Raw genomic sequence first — 21,203 nt, forward strand, 5'->3', positions numbered from 1 at the left:
AGAACAATAGCTAATAGATAGGTAGATGGAAAGAACGATAGCTAATAGATAGAAAGAACGATAGATAGAAATAACAATAGATAGATAGATAATAGATAATAGATAGATAAAAAGAACGATAGATAGAAAATAGATAGATAGAAAGATCAATAGATAGATAGAAAGAACAATATATAGATAATAGATAGAGAGAAAAGAAAGATAGATAATAGATAGATAGAAAGAAGGATATATAGAAAAATAGATAATAGATACATAAAAAGAACGATAGATAATAGATAAGATAGATAATTGATAGAAAGAACGATAGATAGATAATAGATAAGATAGAGAATAGATAGAAAGAACGATAGAAAGATCGATAGATAGATTGAACGATAGATAGTTTGATAGAAAGAACGATAGATAGAACGATAGGCAGGCGAGCGATTTTGGCACCAAACTTACGCTCGCAGTTCGGGCTGAGAAAAATTTACCGGCATCCAGATAAACACTATGCCCATATGATCACTTCCGGGGCACCAAGGCTAAAGTTACGACCCGCGCATGCGCAGTGATGTAAATTATGCTATGCCCACAGTTGGGCAAAGCATAATACGCAGGCGCCAAATTAGACGTAACTACGCAGGCGCTAAACACAACGCCAACGGCGGTACTAAACTTCGCAGAGAAACGCAAGAGGTGGGGGAGGAACCGCTATTTAACCACGCCCATCCGACCTGACCAACTTGAGTGACAGGACAAAACGGCCACTTCACAAAGGTATTTCGGCAGCCTAACGGGGGAATAAAGGCAACAAAAAGGCACTTATGTAAAGCCCAGCTCTGCCCCTATTTCACACTATTTTTATCTAATCTTTAAAAAACGGGGTGATAGGTTCCCTTTAAAATGTCGATATGTTTCGCCTAACTTATTATCAGTGGTTTTATTATTGTGAAGGTCACTGATGAACAGACTATTTCAACAGTAAAGATCTTTCGGTGGACAAAGCTTAAAGGGAAGCTGTCAGCAGGATTGTGCAGCGTAACCTACAGACAGTGTCAGGTCGGGACCGTTATACTGATTACAATGATACCTCTATTGATGAAATCTGTCTTGTGGTTGTTGTTTAATCAAAATAGTGCTGGCGGCTGCACCTGTGCAGTAGCATCATTCGGATCGCTGACACAAATTAGCGGATTTTCCTCTACTAATCGGTCATTAATTAAAAAAAAAAATTTAAACTGATTCGTCAGCATGCACAACACGCCTCAGCATAAAACCACTTTGATATATAGAAAGCCAAGGCCCCCGCAACAAGGGCGCTTCTAAGTCTACATCTGTACAAAATGAAGTGTCAGTTACCCAAAACTATTCCCCCCACCACAGCTTCTGCATGGAGAATCAGACCAGAAGATTTAGGCTTAAAACCAATGTGGATTTCTACAAAGTATGAATCAAAATCCAATAAATACCCCCGAGCCCGCGATAAACGTCAGCGTCTTACTGTTCCAAATTCCAGGAAACGTTAACTACAGAAAAGCTTCTCTCCGAGCTCCTGGCTCCAGATGACCTGGAATATAACAGCTGTTGTGTAAGCGGTAGCAGGCAACCTACATCTGGGGCAGCCATCGCTCCTCTCTAACAGCACAGACGTAGCGCCCCCTCCCACACAAACAGGTTATATAAAGCCTTCTCCTATCTAGGCTACATGCCCATGTGACTGGAGCTCACTAATGCCAGATCCCTTCTAATCACACACATTCTCTGCAGGGACCCAGCAAGCCAAATTCTCAGGAGCCAGCCGCCCCATCAGACCCTGCAGAAAAGTCTCTTACGACACCTGTGTATGTCCAGGAATTCAAGTGCACTTCTAGGAGAAGAGAGAGCGAATGCCAGAGGGAACCTAGACCTCTGTATCGCCCCGGACACTGGGTACATGCAGGTGTGGCTGCACATTCGTCTTTGCACTGCAAAGAGTGACATTTTTGGCGAATCCGCCAAAAGTCAAGAGCAGTTCACTGAGTAATACATAAAATCCCAAAACATCACAAAGTAATGGCCATACTTACCAGCACCAGGTCAGAATACTAATGCACCACAGGATGCAGCAGACCCCCCACTCCCCATAATAAAAGATTGTGGCAGCACAGGTGTAAAATTCTGGTGAATTCCCACTAACACAATCACCATGAATGGGGGGTGGTTGCTTAGAGTATTAGGCCGGGGTCACACTTGCGAGTGTGATGCGAGAAACTTGCGCAAGTCTCTCATCAATACCCGGCACTGCCGCCGGGACTGGCGTGTGAGTGTATTTCTATGCCGCTGCAAGCTCCAGACCCGAGTGTCGGCGGCAGTGCCAGGTATTGATGAGAGAGACTTGTGCAAGTTTGACCTCAGCCTTATACATCTAATATATAAAGCTGAATGTGTGTGTGTGTGTGTATGTATGTATGTATGTATGTATGTCCGGGATTGGCATCTGAACCGTAGCAGCTACAGCCACAAAATTTTGCACAGTCACACGTCTGGACCCCGAGAGCGTCATAGGCTATGTTGTGAGGTGAAATTTTAACCCCGCGCTTTCCAATTCACCAAACAATTTTGCCCCTATCTACATAATGGGGAAAAAGTGAAAGGAAAAGTGTTGGAGGCGTCGCAGCTACAGGCACAAAATTTTGCACAGTCACACGTCTGGACCCTGAGAGCGTCAAAGCTATATTGTGAGGTGAAATTTTAACCCCGCGCTTTCCAAGTCACCAAACAATTTTGCCCCTATCTACATAATGGGGAAAAAATGAAAGGAAAAGTGTTGGAGGCAAATTAACAGCTGCCAGATGTGAACAAGGGGGACTTAAAGAATGACAGCGATGGCACCAAAGAGTATATACTGTACAGTTGCTAAGGTGGGGCCCCAACATGGGATAATCACACCACCACGGGGATATGAACACACACACAAAATGCGCCACACACTACCACGTGCTCGAACACATATACCACCCTCAGTGCACATTTCACCACACATACACCAACCTCGCCACATAAAAGTAGAAACACAAAAGTCGCCGCTCAAAACTCGCCACGCGCAAAACTCTCCACATGCAAAACTCGCCACACGTGCAAAACTCGCCACACGCAAAACTTGCACACGCAGAAAAATTGCCACACGCAGAAAAATTGCCACATGCACAAAAGTTGCAACACATGCAAAAGTTGCCTCACACAAAACTTGCACATACTCAAAAGGCACCACACATAAAACTCGCCACGCGCAAAACTCGCCATGCGCAAAACTTGCTGCACACAACTTGCTACACTAACCTGTCACATGCAACTCGACACACAAAAAGTTGCTACACGCATGTCGCCACACAAAACTCATCTCACAAAAGTCCCTACATGCATGTCGCCACACGCAACTCAACACACACAACTTGACACACGAAACTCGCCCTAAAACACACACAAGTCTGGTATCCTTCAAAAATAAAAATCTGATTAATAAGCAGACAAACTACAAGAGCAACAAATGTACCATATAGGAATCCGGCAGCTGTCAGTCACATGACCAGTCTATTATGTGTATGTGTGAGCTAATATATACTGCCAGGGGGTGGGCTTACTGTTGGCTGGGGATTTATCAGGCTGCCATTTTAGCTTACAAATACTGAGGTAAAAATACTGACCAAATAACGTGTGAACGAGGGCTAATACAGGAGGAGATGGCATACAGCTATATACTATATACAGGAGATGACACACAGGTATATACTATTTACAGGGGAGATGACACACAGGTATATACTATATACAGGAGGAGATGACACACAGGTATATACTATATACAGGAGAGATGACACACAGGTATATACTATATACAGGAGGAGATGACATACAGGTACATACTACATACAGGAGGAGATGACATACAGGTATATACTATATACAGGAGGAGATGACACACAGGTATATACTATATACAGGAGCAGATTACCTACAGGTATATAGTATATACAGGAGGAGATGACACAGGTATATGCTATGTATAGGAGGAGATGACATACAGGTATATACTATATACAGGAGATGACACACAGATATATACTATATATAGGTGAGATGACACACAGGTATATACTATATACAGGAGATTACATACAGGTATATCTAATATATAAAGCTGAATGTGTGTATGTATGTATGTGTGTATGTCCGGGATTGGCATCTGTACCGTCGCAGCTACAGCCACAAAATTTTGCACAGTCACACGTCTGGACCCCGAGAGCGTCATAGGCTATGTTGTGAGGTGAAATTTTAACCCCGCGCGTTCCAATTCACCAAACAATTTTGCTCCTATCTACATAATGGGGAAAAAGTGAAGGGAAAAGTGTTGGAGGAAAATTGACAGCTGCCAGATGTGAACAATGGGGACTTAAAGAATGAGAGCGATGGCGACAAAGAGTATATACCGTACAGTTGCTAAGGTGGGGCCCCGACATGGGATACTCACCACACACGGGGATATGAACACAAACACAAAATGCGCCACACACTACCACGTGCTTGAACACATATACCACCCTCAGCACACATTTCACCACACACACACACCAACCTCGCCACATAAAAGTCGAAACACAAAAGTCACCACTCAAAACTCGCTACATGCAAAACTCGCCATATGCAAAACTAGGCTCACGCAAAACTCGCCACACGTGCAAAACTCACCTCATGGAAAACTCACCTCATGCAAAACTTGCACACACAGAAAAATTGCCACATGTACAAAAGTTGCACCACATGCAAAAGTTGCCTCACACAAAACTTGCACATACTCAAAATGCACCACACATAAAACTCGCCACGCGCAAAACTCGCCATGCACAAATCTTGCTGCACACAACTTGCTACACTAACCTGTCACATGCAACTCAACACACAAAATGTTGCTACACGCATGTCGCCACACAAAACTCATCTCACAAAAGTCGCTACATGCATGTCGCCACACGCAACTCAACACACACAACTTGACACATAAAACTCGCCCTAAAACACACACAAGTCTGGTATTGTCCTTCAAAAATAAAAATCTGATTAATAAGCAAACTACAAGAGCAACAAATGTACCATATAGGAAATACGGCAGCTGTCAGTCACATGACCTGTCTATTATGTGTATGTGTGAGCTAATATATACTGCCAGGGGGGAGGGCTTCCTGTTGGCTGGGGATTTATCAGGCTGCCAATAGCAACCAATCACAGCTCAGCTTCTATTTTGCTACAGTTAATTAACCTGAGCTCTGATTGGTTAATATAGGCAACAAAGACATTCTCAGTATAACAAAGCTAATATATGTTGTGAAATGCTTCTATTTGCTTAGTTTTTGCCTTTTAATAATTACATTTCTATCTATTTGTTTTGTGGTTTTTGTGTGCAGAATAAATTTTTGTTAACACATTCTATTTTGCTAACAGCAGTCATTAACCCGGGCGAAGCCGGGTAGTACAGCTAGTCTAATATATAAAGCTGAATGTGTGTGTGTGTGTATGTATGTATGTATGTATGTATGTCCGGGATTGGCATCTGAACCGTAGCAGCTACAGCCACAAAATTTTGCACAGTCACACGTCTGGACCCCGAGAGCGTCATAGGCTATGTTGTGAGGTGAAATTTTAACCCCGCGCTTTCCAATTCACCAAACAATTTTGCCCCTATCTACATAATGGGGAAAAAGTGAAAGGAAAAGTGTTGGAGGCGTCGCAGCTACAGGCACAAAATTTTGCACAGTCACACGTCTGGACCCTGAGAGCGTCAAAGCTATATTGTGAGGTGAAATTTTAACCCCGCGCTTTCCAAGTCACCAAACAATTTTGCCCCTATCTACATAATGGGGAAAAAATGAAAGGAAAAGTGTTGGAGGCAAATTAACAGCTGCCAGATGTGAACAAGGGGGACTTAAAGAATGACAGCGATGGCACCAAAGAGTATATACTGTACAGTTGCTAAGGTGGGGCCCCAACATGGGATAATCACACCACCACGGGGATATGAACACACACACAAAATGCGCCACACACTACCACGTGCTCGAACACATATACCACCCTCAGTGCACATTTCACCACACATACACCAACCTCGCCACATAAAAGTAGAAACACAAAAGTCGCCGCTCAAAACTCGCCACGCGCAAAACTCTCCACATGCAAAACTCGCCACACGTGCAAAACTCGCCACACGCAAAACTTGCACACGCAGAAAAATTGCCACACGCAGAAAAATTGCCACATGCACAAAAGTTGCAACACATGCAAAAGTTGCCTCACACAAAACTTGCACATACTCAAAAGGCACCACACATAAAACTCGCCACGCGCAAAACTCGCCATGCGCAAAACTTGCTGCACACAACTTGCTACACTAACCTGTCACATGCAACTCGACACACAAAAAGTTGCTACACGCATGTCGCCACACAAAACTCATCTCACAAAAGTCCCTACATGCATGTCGCCACACGCAACTCAACACACACAACTTGACACACGAAACTCGCCCTAAAACACACACAAGTCTGGTATCCTTCAAAAATAAAAATCTGATTAATAAGCAGACAAACTACAAGAGCAACAAATGTACCATATAGGAATCCGGCAGCTGTCAGTCACATGACCAGTCTATTATGTGTATGTGTGAGCTAATATATACTGCCAGGGGGTGGGCTTACTGTTGGCTGGGGATTTATCAGGCTGCCATTTTAGCTTACAAATACTGAGGTAAAAATACTGACCAAATAACGTGTGAACGAGGGCTAATACAGGAGGAGATGGCATACAGCTATATACTATATACAGGAGATGACACACAGGTATATACTATTTACAGGGGAGATGACACACAGGTATATACTATATACAGGAGGAGATGACACACAGATATATACTATATACAGGAGAGATGACACACAGGTATATACTATATAGAGGAGGAGATGACATACAGGTACATACTACATACAGGAGGAGATGACATACAGGTATATACTATATACAGGAGGAGATGACACACAGGTATATACTATATACAGGAGCAGATTACCTACAGGTATATAGTATATACAGGAGGAGATGACACAGGTATATGCTATGTATAGGAGGAGATGACATACAGGTATATACTATATACAGGAGATGACACACAGATATATACTATATATAGGTGAGATGACACACAGGTATATACTATATACAGGAGATTACATACAGGTATATCTAATATATAAAGCTGAATGTGTGTATGTATGTATGTGTGTATGTCCGGGATTGGCATCTGTACCGTCGCAGCTACAGCCACAAAATTTTGCACAGTCACACGTCTGGACCCCGAGAGCGTCATAGGCTATGTTGTGAGGTGAAATTTTAACCCCGCGCGTTCCAATTCACCAAACAATTTTGCTCCTATCTACATAATGGGGAAAAAGTGAAGGGAAAAGTGTTGGAGGAAAATTGACAGCTGCCAGATGTGAACAATGAGGACTTAAAGAATGAGAGCGATGGCGACAAAGAGTATATACCGTACAGTTGCTAAGGTGGGGCCCCGACATGGGATACTCACCACACACGGGGATATGAACACAAACACAAAATGCGCCACACACTACCACGTGCTTGAACACATATACCACCCTCAGCACACATTTCACCACACACACACACCAACCTCGCCACATAAAAGTCGAAACACAAAAGTCACCACTCAAAACTCGCTACATGCAAAACTCGCCATATGCAAAACTAGGCTCACGCAAAACTCGCCACACGTGCAAAACTCACCTCATGGAAAACTCACCTCATGCAAAACTTGCACACACAGAAAAATTGCCACATGTACAAAAGTTGCACCACATGCAAAAGTTGCCTCACACAAAACTTGCACATACTCAAAATGCACCACACATAAAACTCGCCACGCGCAAAACTCGCCATGCACAAATCTTGCTGCACACAACTTGCTACACTAACCTGTCACATGCAACTCAACACACAAAATGTTGCTACACGCATGTCGCCACACAAAACTCATCTCACAAAAGTCGCTACATGCATGTCGCCACACGCAACTCAACACACACAACTTGACACATAAAACTCGCCCTAAAACACACACAAGTCTGGTATTGTCCTTCAAAAATAAAAATCTGATTAATAAGCAAACTACAAGAGCAACAAATGTACCATATAGGAAATACGGCAGCTGTCAGTCACATGACCTGTCTATTATGTGTATGTGTGAGCTAATATATACTGCCAGGGGGGAGGGCTTCCTGTTGGCTGGGGATTTATCAGGCTGCCAATAGCAACCAATCACAGCTCAGCTTCTATTTTGCTACAGTTAATTAACCTGAGCTCTGATTGGTTAATATAGGCAACAAAGACATTCTCAGTATAACAAAGCTAATATATGTTGTGAAATGCTTCTATTTGCTTAGTTTTTGCCTTTTAATAATTACATTTCTATCTATTTGTTTTGTGGTTTTTGTGTGCAGAATAAATTTTTGTTAACACATTCTATTTTGCTAACAGCAGTCATTAACCCGGGCGAAGCCGGGTAGTACAGCTAGTATACTATATAGCCATTTGGTGATGCCCATGCTGTTAGATCAGGCGAATAATACTATATGCTAAAAATGGGGGAGAGACAGGGAGGAGCTCCCCAGTGAAATATCACTACATTAAAGGGAATCTGTCACCCCAAAATTCACCTATAAGCTAAGCCCACCAGCATCAGGGGCTTATCTACAGCATTCTGTAATGCTGTAGATAAGCCCCCGATGTAACCTGAAAGAGAAGAAAACCAAGTTAGATTATACTCACCCAGGGGCGGTCCCGGTGTGGTCCGGTCCGATGGGAGTCACGGTCCGCGTCCAGCGCCTCTCATCTTCATACGATGACATCCTCTTCTTTTCTTCCTGCCGCGGCTCCTGCAGTGCGCAGGCACTGGGCCTCTCGGACCTTTCCCGGCGCCTGTGCACTGCAGTACTTTGCTCTGCCCTCAACAGGGCAGATAAAGTAGGCCTGCGCCGGAGCCGCGGCAGGAAGACAAGAAGAGGACGTCATCGTATGAAGATGGGAGGCGCTGGACCCGGACCACAACGCTCATCAGACTAGACCACACCGGACCGCTCCTGGGTGAGTATAATCTAACTTGTTTTTCTTATCTTTCAGGATACATCGGGGGCTTATCTACAGCATTACAGAATGCTGTACATAAGCCCCTAATGGCGGTGGCCTTAGCTTATAGGCGAATTTTAGGGTGACAGATTCCCTTCAACCCCGCACAGGCAGAGTGGGCTCCTCTGTAGGGCAGATTGGTGCTGCAGATACCTGATAGGATTCCTGTGTATTTTAGAACCACACAAGCTGTGACGGTCTTGGTAATGCCCTGCTCAGCGCGTTTCAGCGATCTAAGGCCATGTGATAACGGAACGCTGAGATAGGTCAGTCTGCTGCCAAATGTGAGAAGTGCGAAACGTCTTCCCCTATGGAAGAACGCAATATCTAATGTGTTTTTACCAAGACTAGATAGGGTATACCACACGGAATGAGGGGGGGAATCTGCCCTGGTATAGGAGACAGCAATGCTGCACTTTCCCTTATAGCTATATAAACAGTATGCAGCTGGTGACCAACCTCAGACCACAATGACACTGACGGGGCCAGTGGGAATGTTAACGCCAGGAGCTTCTCAGGGCGTCTGGGCACCTGAATGTAATGACATCCCTTCTTCCCTCATTCATTACCTCCACATCCCCCCTTCTACTTACTTATTGAGCTATGGTAAGATTAGCATTGGAGGGTCTACATTTTTTAGGTCTTCCCCAAAACACTATTTATTTTGCTCAGTAAAATGTTGGACACCACAATACAAAACTGGCAGACCCGATAGTCAATAGGGACACTGGTGGCAACTGGTGTCTGTCTGTAATGGATCAGGCTCGGTCGTTAAAAGGGACAGTCTAATAGGTTATCATTTTACTTTTTTTTGCCGGAAACAAACAAAATGTTAGACGGAGTGCAAAAGGTGCAGCATCTGGAATCAATTTGACGTTGGCTTCAATGGAATAGGCATTAGGTGAGTAGAACAGTAATATGTTATTTTTAAATAAAAAAAAAGGAAAAGTGTGATTTGTTTTTATTTCAAATAAAAGACTTTATTCTGGCTGTGTGTTTATTTACAATATAACTGTAGGATAGTAATGGATGAGTCCATTGCTGCTTCTCTGTAGCCCAGGTCAGGCGCTTCTGCCGCTGTTTATGGTTCAAAAGTGGCTTTACCTGGGGAATGCGGCACCTGTAGCCCATTTCCTGCACACGCCAGACTCAGTCCACTGCTTCCTCAGGTTCCCCAAGGTCTGGAATCGGTCCTTCTCCACAATCTTCCTCAGGGTCCGGTCACCTCTTCTCGTTGTACAGCGTTTTCTGCCACATTGTTTCCTTCCAACAGACTTACCATTGAGGTGCCTTGATACAGCACTCTGGGAACAGCCTATTTGTTGAGAAATTTCTTTCTGGGTCTTACCCTCTTGCTTGAGGGTGTCAATGATGGCCTTCTTGACATCTGTCAGGTCGCTAGTCTTACCCATGATGGGGGTTTTGAGTAATGAACCAGGCAGGGAGTTTTTAAAAGCCTCAGGTATCTTTTGCATGTGTTTAGAGTTAATTAGTTGATTCAGAAGATTAGGGTAATAGGTCATTTAGAGAACCTTTTCTTGATATGCTAATTTATTGAGACAGGTTTTTTGGGTTATCAGGAGTTGTAGGCCAAAATCATCAGTATTAAAACAATAAAAGACCTGACAAATTTCAGTTGGTGGATAATGAATCTATAATATATGAAAGTTTAATTGTAATCATTACATTATGGTAAATAATGAAATTTAACACTATATGCTAATTTTTTGAGAAGGACCTGTATATTTTTGAGTAAAATGTAAATTGTCCTTTTCTATATATATAATTGTCTAAGGGGTACTACCATCTTTCTGTCGGCAACTTCCGTCACGGAAATCCTGCGTCGCTGATTGGTCTCGCCAGCGGCCTGTCATGGCTGCCGCGACCAATCAGCGACGGGCACAGTCCGATTAGTCCCTCCCTACTCCCCTGCAGTCAGTGCCCAGCGCCCGCATACTCCCCTCCAGTCAGTCAGTCACCGCTCACGGACCGCGTTATGCCGCGGGTTACGCACTCCGTTACCGCCGCTATTAACCCTGTGTGACCAAGTTTTTACTATTGATGCTCCCTATGCAGCATCAATAGTAAAAAGATCTAATGTTAAAAATAATTTAAAAAAAAAACACACAAAAAAACCCCTGCTATTCTCACCTTCCGTAGTCCGACGATGCGCTCGCGCCTGCAGGTCCCGGTGCTAAGGATGCTATGCGAGAAGGACCTGCCATGACGTCACGGTCATGTGACCGCGACATCATCACAGGTCCTGCGCTCATACCAACCCTGGGCCCGGAAGCTGCCGCGTGCACCGCACACAGGCGACAGGACTACAAGGGGCCCTCGGAAGGTGAGTATATTTTATTTTTTAACCTGTGACATACGTGGCTGGGCAATATACTACGTAGCTGGGCAATATACTACGTGGCTCTGTGCTGTATACTATGTCGCTGTGCTGTATACTATGTCGCTGTGCAATATACTACGTGGCTCTGTGCTGTATACTACGTGGGCTGGGCAATATACTACGTGGGCTGGGCAATATACTACGTGGGCTGGGCAATATACTACGTGGGCTGGGCAATATACTACGTGGGCTGGGCAATATACTACGTGGGCTGGGCAATATACTACGTGGGCTGGGCAATATACTACGTGGGCTGGGCAATATACTACGTGGGCTGGGCAATATACTACGTGGGCTGGGCAATATACTACGTGGGCTGGGCAATATACTACGTGGGCTGGGCAATATACTACGTGGGCTGGGCAATATACTACGTGGGCTGGGCAATATACTACGTGGGCTGGGCAATATACTACGTGGGCTGGGCAATATACTACGTGGGCTGGGCAATATACTACGTGGGCTGGGCAATATACTACGTGGGCTGGGCAATATACTACGTGGACATGCATATTCTAGAATATCCGATGCGTTAGAATCGGGCCACCATCTAGTATTCTATAAACTTCTGACAACATGTCTCCGAATTTCCAAGCAATAAATTTTGTATTTTTTTCTGACAAAGAAAAATGATCAAGATTAAAAAAAAAAAAAAGCCCAGTGCTTTCAGACCTCAAATAACGCAACGAAACAAGTTCATAATCATTTAGAAACAACAATACTAATGTTTTAACTCAGGAAGAGTTCAGAAATCAATATTTTGTGGAATAACCATGATTTTTAACCCCTTTCTGACCTCGGACGGGATGAGCCCGCATCAAAGCCGGAACATGTCAGCTGTTTTGAACAGCTGACATGCGCCCGCAATAGCGGCGGTTGAAATCGCGATTCAACCGCCGCTATTAACTAGTTAAATGTCGCTGTCAAACGCTGACAGCGGCATTTAACCGGCGCTTCCGGACGGAAATGAGCGCATCGCTGACCCCCGTCACATGATCAGGGGTCAGCGATGCATCAGAATGGTAACCATAGAGGTCCTTGAAACCTTTATGGTTACTGATCCCGGCTAGCTGTGAGCGCCACCCTGTGGTCGGCGCTCATAGCACACCTGTATTTCTGCCGCATAGCAGCGATCTGATGATCGCTGCTATGTAGCAGAGGCGATCGAGTTGTGCCAGCTTCTAGCCTCCTATGGAGGCTATTGAAGCATAGCCAAAGTAAAAAAAAAAAAAAAAAAGTTTAAGTCACCCCCCTTTCGCCCCATTCAAAATAAATCAATAATTGAAAAAAAAAAAAAAATCAAACCTACACATATTTGGTATCGCCGCGTTCAGAATCGCCCGATCTATCAATAAAAAAAGGATTAACCTGATCACTAAACGGCGTAGCAAAAAAAAAAAAAAATTGAAACGCCAGAATTATGCCTTTTTGGTCGCCGCGACATTGCATTAAAATGCAATAACGGGCGATCAAAAGAACATATCTGCACCAAAATGGTATCATTAAAAATGCCAGCTCGGCACGCAAAAAATAAGCCCTCACCCGACCCTAGATCACGAAAAATGGAGACGCTACGGGTATCGGAAAATGGCACAATTTTTTTTTTTAGCAAAGTTTTGCATTTTTTTTTTTCAACATTTAGATAAAAGAGAACCTAGATATGTTTGGTGTCTATGAACTCGTAATGACCTGGAGAATCATAATTGCAGATCAGTTTTAGCATTTAGTGAACCTAGCAAAAAAGCCAAAACAAAAAACAAGTGTGGGATTGCACTTTTTTTGCGATTTCACCACACTTGGAATTTTTTCCCCGTTTTTTAGTACACGACATGCTAAAACCAATGATGTCGTTCAAAAGTACAACTTGTTTTGCAAAAAATAAGCCCTTACATGGCCATATTGACGGAAAAATAAAAAAAAGTTATGGCTCTGGGAAGGAGGGGAGCGAAAAACGAACACGGAAAAACGGAAAATCCCAAGGTCATGAAGGGGTTAATCACAGCTTTCATGCGTCTTGGCATGCTTTCCACCAGTCTTTCACACTGCTTCTGGTGCAAATATTTAAGCAGTTCTTCTTTGTTTGATGGCTTGTGACTATCCATCATCCTCTTGATTACAATCCAGAGGTTTTCAATAGGGTTCAGGTCTGGAGATTGGGCTGCCCATGACAGGGTTTTGATGTAGTGGTCTCTTAGTTTTTGCCAGAGCTGTATACACAGAAATATAGAAAAATTCTGAAGGGTTCACAAATTTTCAAGCACCACTCTACACAGATGCTGAGAATGTGCCAGGATGCTCCTGGGAGAGAGAAAGGAGGAGCAAGAGGATTTTAAAACCAGCACTTTGCACTGTAAGAAATGAGTGTGCGGAGTCTCTGGAAGACAAAGCAGATATCAGGGGTGCATGTAACAAACCCAGGGATATGTGGAAGAGGGGCACAAAAGACAAAAAACACAGTATTGGGTCTATATGCTACCCAATGGTTTCACAAAATTAATTAAAAGTGTGTTATTAAAGTTTATGAGTGTCTGAAACATAATAACAATACCTTGTTAATTCCTCTCCACTAGAAAACAAGTCTCTGCAGCTCCTCGTTTACCTCTGTGCCAACAGACGTGATCCCAAAATGACAAATCGCTACTAAGGCAACATCACCACCTCGAGGAAGCATTGCGAAACATATGTTGGAGGGTGAGGTGGAGGACAAGCAGTGCACACTGGCTCTATGGGTTTGTTAATCCCTTTATTATTCTTACATTGATCTGACCCCTTATCTATGAACTTTTTATACCTTTAGGTGATCTATTTTTGGCATTCCATCATTCATTATGGATTGAACTCTATAGTCTTATGAATGAAGTGCTGCATGTTTTTATTGCGCACTGGCACTTTTGGATTTATACATTTCATACTTTTGCACTTTCTTTGACTACTATATTTATAGATGGGGATATCAAGAACCAAGCACTTTTTGATCATTAACAAGGTCTATGGGACTTGCTATCTAATTATTTGGTCTGGGTCATGCCTTACTATATATTTACAGAATTTTTGCATTATATTCTTCCACCTTCATTTATTTTATCTGGTCTGTTTTGTCGTATATGGGTTTAATGTGCGTCTTGTCTTCCATTAAGATTATTTTAATATTTCATCACCGGTCTTGTGCTGGATTTTTATAGGCGTTATTATGTTTCTTTATATTTCCAGCTTACTTATTTGCTAGTCCATAAGTTACGCCATTACTCTTTTTGTAGGTATGAAAACATCTCCACTAACCCGAATCCATGTTTATACCCTTTATTTTGCATTTAGCCCCAGTGCGCAATCCCTACATAGAAATAACCATTCTAATCTAATTCTAATCTAATCTTCTAATTTTCTTTTAGTCTTTCCAGCCATTTTTTTTTGCAAGAGGCACAAATGCAGACAGAGAGGAATCGGCAAGGCCGGAACATTGACAAGTTATGAACTTTTTGTTAACTCCCAAAAATGGTTTTAAAATGTTGGAAACTATTGAACAATAAATGTACCTTATTCATCTCTTTTAGAAAGGAAAAAAAGAGGTCTAAGGCTTAACATTTCTCCATGTGGCCAGTGACAAGTCAAGCCTGGCATGTCAGAGTGAAGAGACTTATAAGGCCATGTTTACATGTTCAGTATTTCTCATCAGTATTTATAAGCCAAAACCAGGTGAGAAACAATAAGAGGAAAAGTATAATAGAAACACATCACCTCTTCAGTATTTGTAAGCCAAAAAGTCAAAAATGCAGAAGTAGCATACTGACCAAATACTGAACGTGTGAACATGGCCTTAAGGTACCGTCACACAGTGCCATTTTGATCGCTACGACGGCACGATCCGTGACGTCGCAGCGATCGTATGATTATCGCTTCAGCGTCGTAGACTGCGGTCACACTTTGCAATCACGGCGCTGGAGCGATGCCGAAGTCCCCGGGTAAACATCGGGTTACTAAGCGCAGGGCCGCGCTTAGTAACCCGATGTTTACCCTGGTTACCAGCGTAAACGTAAAAAAAACAAACAGTACATACTTACATTCCGGTATCTGTCCTCCGGCGTCTCAGCTTCTCTGCACTGTGTAAGCACAGCGGCCGGAAAGCAGAGCGGTGACGTCAGACGTCACCGCTGTGCTCGCTTTCTGGCTGGCCGGCGCTCACAGTGCAGAGAATCTGAGACGCCGGAGGAAAGACACCGGAATGTGAGTATGTGCTGTTTGTTTTTTTTACGTTTACGCTGGTAACCAGGGTAAACATCGGGTTACTAAGCACGGCCCTGCGCTTAGTTACCCGATGTTTACCCTGGTTACAAGCGAACACATCGCTGGATCGCTGTCACACACAACGATCCAGTGATGTCAGCGGGTGATCAAGCGACGAAAGAAAGTTCCATACGATCTGCTACGACGTACGATTCTCAGCAGGGTCCCTGATCGCTGCTGCGTGTCAGACACTGCGATATCGTAACGATATCGCTAGAACGTCACGAATCGTACCGTCGTAGCGATCAAAGTGTGACTGTGTGACGGTACCCTTAGCCATGCAATCTCCTCTGGGAAATTAAATATGCAAATTGTCTCCTCAGGGAGGAAGATGACTAAAACTCTAGCGCCACCTATAGGAAGTAGCTATTCTAAAAGTCAATGTCGACCCTTTCAAGGGAATGTGTCAGCAGGATTGTGCACAGTAACCTACAGACAGTGTCAGGTTGGCGCTGTTATACTGGTTATATGAATACCCTCACAGCCCGCTCCCCGACCATATCATTGACTACAAACTGAAAATAAAGATTACAGAACAACCATAAGACGGATGGTGGTGAAAGGTGCCGGCCTGACACTGTGTGTAGGTTGCTGTGCACAATCCTGCTGACAGGTTCCCTTTAACAAGCCTTGCAATACGAGTTGGAATAAAACTCAAACCAGAATCTCAATTTGCACACACTGTGTTGTTTCAGGGGTATTGACCCTCATGAGTGCAAAGAATGCACCGCTGTAACATTCAATGATGTAGATGTAGACTGGTGTCAAATCCATAAATAGTCTGTTCAGAGGTGAACGGAGTCCGGATGCAAGTTCAGGTCACACGACTGCCAAACAGTTTGCTGTTCCTGCCGCATCACACCTATTCCAATTCCCAAAGGTTTCCACAAGACCCTATTACACCAAGCCCTCGTCCTGTGATATCATCGAAAGCTACATTCACACAAGGGACGGAGGTGGCTGCCGCCCCCATTAAAGGGCACGTGGGGTACAGTAACCGCTTCACTTCTCTGCAGTCACTGAACGCAGCGCTGGCACCAATACACCAACAGCATGGAGGTCACGCGGCAGATGTCATTATCCTAATTATCCTCGTTACTGACCTCAGCAGCACGCACAGCACTAGAGGAGAAAATTACAGCTCCATTAATTAGAAATGCACCAGCAGTTGTTACAGAAAGGTTATTGTTGGCATCAAAGACACTCAATATGAATGGGCACTGACCAACCCAACCAGCCATTCACAAACTGCTTTTGAACATTTTTCCTGAAGATATTTTTGTAAGCTTTTGATTGGACAGCGCCTAGTTTGGAGGGGATTCCATCTAGTGACATGGATTTCCCAAACCTCTTCAGGGAAAGAGGAAAAAATAAAAAAAACTCATGAAGAGAGAAAGATTTCCCATAGAAATGAATAGGAAGAGTTTTGCAAGAGTCTTTGAATCAGTTTTTAATGGCGAATCAGATCAAATACTCCTCAAAAAACAATGTAGGAGATTATAAATGATGACGTTTGGTAATAATTAGCAGAATCATGAATGAGCCGAATGCTCACAAGCAGAATGCACAAGAACAGAGAACAGGAGTAGCAAATAGTAAAAATAATGGTATAAATAAATATATTACTTACTATAATTATAAGAGTATCAAGTGGTAGTAAAATTAATAATTAAGAAAGTAAATAATGTATAATAATAGAAATAATGATCGTGATTAGTAGCAACATAAATAATAGAAGAATAATGGAAGTATAAAACTATTGTAGCAATGTAGAAATATAATAACAGCAATATACCTGGTACTAATATAAATAACAGTGAGAGTCACTAGTAGGGATCAGTAATGGGAGAAGAAATAATAGTGATCAGCAGTAATGCATAGAACACGGTAGTAACACAAGAGGCTGAGCTGTGTGGGGAACTGTACTATGCTGTGTGGTACTGTGTGGTACTGTGCAGTACTATGCTGTGTGGTACTGTGCTGTATGGTACTGTGCAGTACTATGCTGTGTGGTACTGTGCTGTAAGGTACTGAGCTGTGTGGTACTGTGCTGTACTATGCTGCGTGGTACTGTACTGTGCTGCGTGGTACTGTACTGTGCTGCGTGGCACTGTACTGTGCTGCGTGGCACTGTACTGTGCTGCGTGGCACTGTACTGTGCTGCGTGGCACTGTACTGTGCTGCGTGGCACTGTACTGTGCTGCGTGGCACTGTACTGTGCTGCGTGGCACTGTACTGTGCTGCGTGGCACTGTACTGTGCTGCGTGGCACTGTACTGTGCTGCGCTGTGTGGTAAGGCTACTTTCACACTAGCGTTGTTTGCTGTACGTCGCAATGCGTCGTTTAGGAGAAAAAACGCATCCTGCAAAGTTGCCCGCAGGATGCGTTTTTTTCACATAGACTTGTATTACCGACGCATCGCGATGTATGGACACACGTTCCATACGTCGTGCACTGGATTCAAGGGAACATTTTTTCGAACGTTGTGTCCTGCATTTTTTACTGCGCATGCCCGGCCGGAACTCCACCCCCTTCTCCCTGGGAGTTTACAATGGGCAGCGGACGCGTTAAAACACTGCGTCCGCTGCTCATGTCACTCACAAATTTACAAACTTCCGTCGGTACGTCGCGCCGACGCTTGGCGACGGCTGAGTACTGACGAAAATGTGAAAGAAGCCCAATACTGAGCTGTGTGGTACTGTGCTGTGTGACACCATACTGTGCTGTGTGGTACTGTACTGTGTGGCACTGTGCTGTGTGGCGCTGTACTGTGCTGTGTGGCGCTATGCTGTGTGACACTGTGCTGTGTGACACTGTGCTGTGCTGTGTAGTACTGTACTGTGCGGTAATGTGCTGTGCTGTGTAGTACTGTACTGTGCTGTGTGGTACTGTGCTGTGTAGTACTGTACTGTGCTGTGTGGTACTGTGCTGTGTAGTACTGTACTGTGCTGTGTGGTACTGTGCTGTGTAGTACTGTGCTGTGCTGTGTAGTACTGTGCTGTGCTGTGTAGTACTGTGCTGTGTAGTACTGTACTGTGCTGTGTGGTACTGTGCTGTGTAGTACTGTACTGTACTGTGTGGTACTGTGCTGTGTAGTACTGTACTGTGTGGTACTGTGCTGTGTAGTACTGTACTGTGTGGTACTGTGCTGTGTAGTACTGTGCTGTGCTGTGTGGTACTGTGCTGTGTGGTACTGTGCTGTGTGGTACTGTGCTGTGTGGTACTGTGCTGTGTGGTACTGTGCTGTGTAGTACTGTGCTGTGTAGTACTGTGCTGTGTAGTACTGTGCTGTGTAGTACTGTGCTGTGTAGTACTGTGCTGTGTAGTACTGTGCTGTGTAGTACTGTGCTGTGTAGTACTGTGCTGTGTAGTACTGTGCTGTGTAGTACTGTGCTGTACGGTACTGTACTGTGCTGTGTGGTACTGTACTGTGTAGTACTGTACTGTGCTGTGTGGTACTGTACTGTACTGTGTGGTACTGTGCTGTGTAGTACTGTGCTGTGCTGTGTGGTACTGTGCTGTGTAGTACTGTACTGTGCTGTGTGGTACTGTGCTGTGTAGTACTGTACTGTGCTGTGTGGTACTGTGCTGTGTAGTACTGTACTGTGCTGTGTGGTACTGTACTGTGTAGTACTGTACTGTGCTGTGTGGTACTGTGCTGTGTAGTACTGTACTGTGCTGTGTGGTACTGTGCTGTGTAGTACTGTGCTGTACTGTGTGGTACTGTGCTGTGTAGTACTGTGCTGTGCTGTGTGGTACTGTGCTGTGTAGTACTGTACTGTACTGTGTGGTACTGTGCTGTGTAGTACTGTACTGTGCTGTGTGGTACTGTGCTGTGTAGTACTGTGCTGTGCTGTGTGGTACTGTGCTGTGTAGTACTGTACTGTACTGTGTGGTACTGTACTGTGTAGTACTGTACTGTGTGGTACTGTGCTGTGTGGTACTGTACTGTGTAGTACTGTACTGTGCTGTGTGGTACTGTGCTGTGCTGTGTGGTACTGTGCTGTGCTGTGTGGTACTGTGCTGTGCTGTGTGGTACTGTGCTGTGTAGTACTGTGCTGTGTAGTACTGTGCTGTGTAGTACTGTGCTGTGTAGTACTGTGCTGTGTAGTACTGTGCTGTGCGGTACTGTGCTGTGCTGTGTGGTACTGTGCTGTGTAGTACTGTGCTGTGCTGTGTGGTACTGTGCTGTGTAGTACTGTACTGTACTGTGTGGTACTGTGCTGTGTAGTACTGTACTGTGCTGTGTAGTACTGTACTGTGCTGTGTAGTACTGTACTGTGCTGTGTAGTACTGTACTGTGCTGTGTAGTACTGTACTGTGCTGTGTAGTACTGTACTGTGCTGTGTAGTACTGTACTGTGCTGTGTAGTACTGTACTGTGCTGTGTGGTACTGTGCTGTGTAGTACTGTACTGTGCTGTGTAGTACTGTACTGTGCTGTGTAGTACTGTACTGTGCTGTGTAGTACTGTACTGTGCTGTGTGGTACTGTACTGTGCTGTGTGGTACTGTGCTGTGTAGTACTGTGCTGTACTGTGCTGTGTAGTACTGTGCTGTGCTGTGTGGTACTGTGCTGTGTGGTACTGTGCTGTGTAGTGTGGTACTGTGCTGTGCTGTGTGGTACTGTGCTGTGTAGTACTGTACTGTGCTGTGTGGAACTATGCTGTGACACTGTACTGTACTGTACCTTTCTGCGCTGGTCACACAGCGGGCTACACACAGAGGTACTTCCGCTTCTTACCGGTTAGCACGCAGCTTCTTTTTCTCACCGCCCCGAGAAACGACAGCCGTGGACCAGTGGAGCCACTTCTGGTAGTTCCCGCACCGTCCCGGCACTCCCGCTTCTGCCCCCGGTCACTACTACTGATCGATTCGTCACTGACTCCCCGCTTCACATAGAGATCAAAGTGATAGCGACTTTGCGCTCCACCCAAATCGCCCTCTCATTGGCCTTCTAAAAATTAGTCCCTCCCCTTCCGATCAGTGATTGGCCATCAGGATGATAGACGTCTTCGGAGTGTTTCTCTTATGCCCATCTTTGATATCCCCACCCCAGGCTTCCACTGATAGGGCGCAGCTGACGTCTGTCACTGGGAACAGATCGCTGATTGGTTGAGGGAGGGGTCTTGTTAATTGCATAAGATTCACGTGGAAACCCATGGGCTGAAGCGAGAGTTATATATTGTGCTCGGAATGTGATGTGTACAAGCGGCCAGAACCGGGACAGCGAGACCGGGGCTGGGGCTGCCCGCTGCCCGCTGCCCCAGTAATGACACACCGAGGAAAACATCACATGGTGGGGAGA

General features: G+C 44.4%; 1 protein-coding gene across 4 annotated transcripts in view; it reads right to left on the reverse strand.

The window, feature by feature from the left end:
- The window catches only part of LOC143808448 (period circadian protein homolog 2-like), a 114,412-nt gene extending 93,603 nt beyond the window's left edge, over positions 1 to 20,809 (reverse strand). For 2 of the 4 annotated variants that reach the window (XM_077291129.1, XM_077291126.1), the window contains exon 1: positions 20,640 to 20,808. The gene's annotated coding sequence lies outside the window, so the exon portion shown is untranslated. Of the gene's footprint in view, positions 1 to 20,585 lie in introns of all 4 variants that reach the window. The other 2 variants (XM_077291131.1, XM_077291127.1) reach the window with 2 other exon arrangements.
- Positions 20,810 to 21,203: the final 394 nt, after the last annotated feature.

The sequence above is a fragment of the Ranitomeya variabilis genome, chromosome 2 (genome assembly GCF_051348905.1).
Source record: "Ranitomeya variabilis isolate aRanVar5 chromosome 2, aRanVar5.hap1, whole genome shotgun sequence".
Classification (NCBI taxonomy): domain Eukaryota; kingdom Metazoa; phylum Chordata; class Amphibia; order Anura; family Dendrobatidae; genus Ranitomeya; species Ranitomeya variabilis.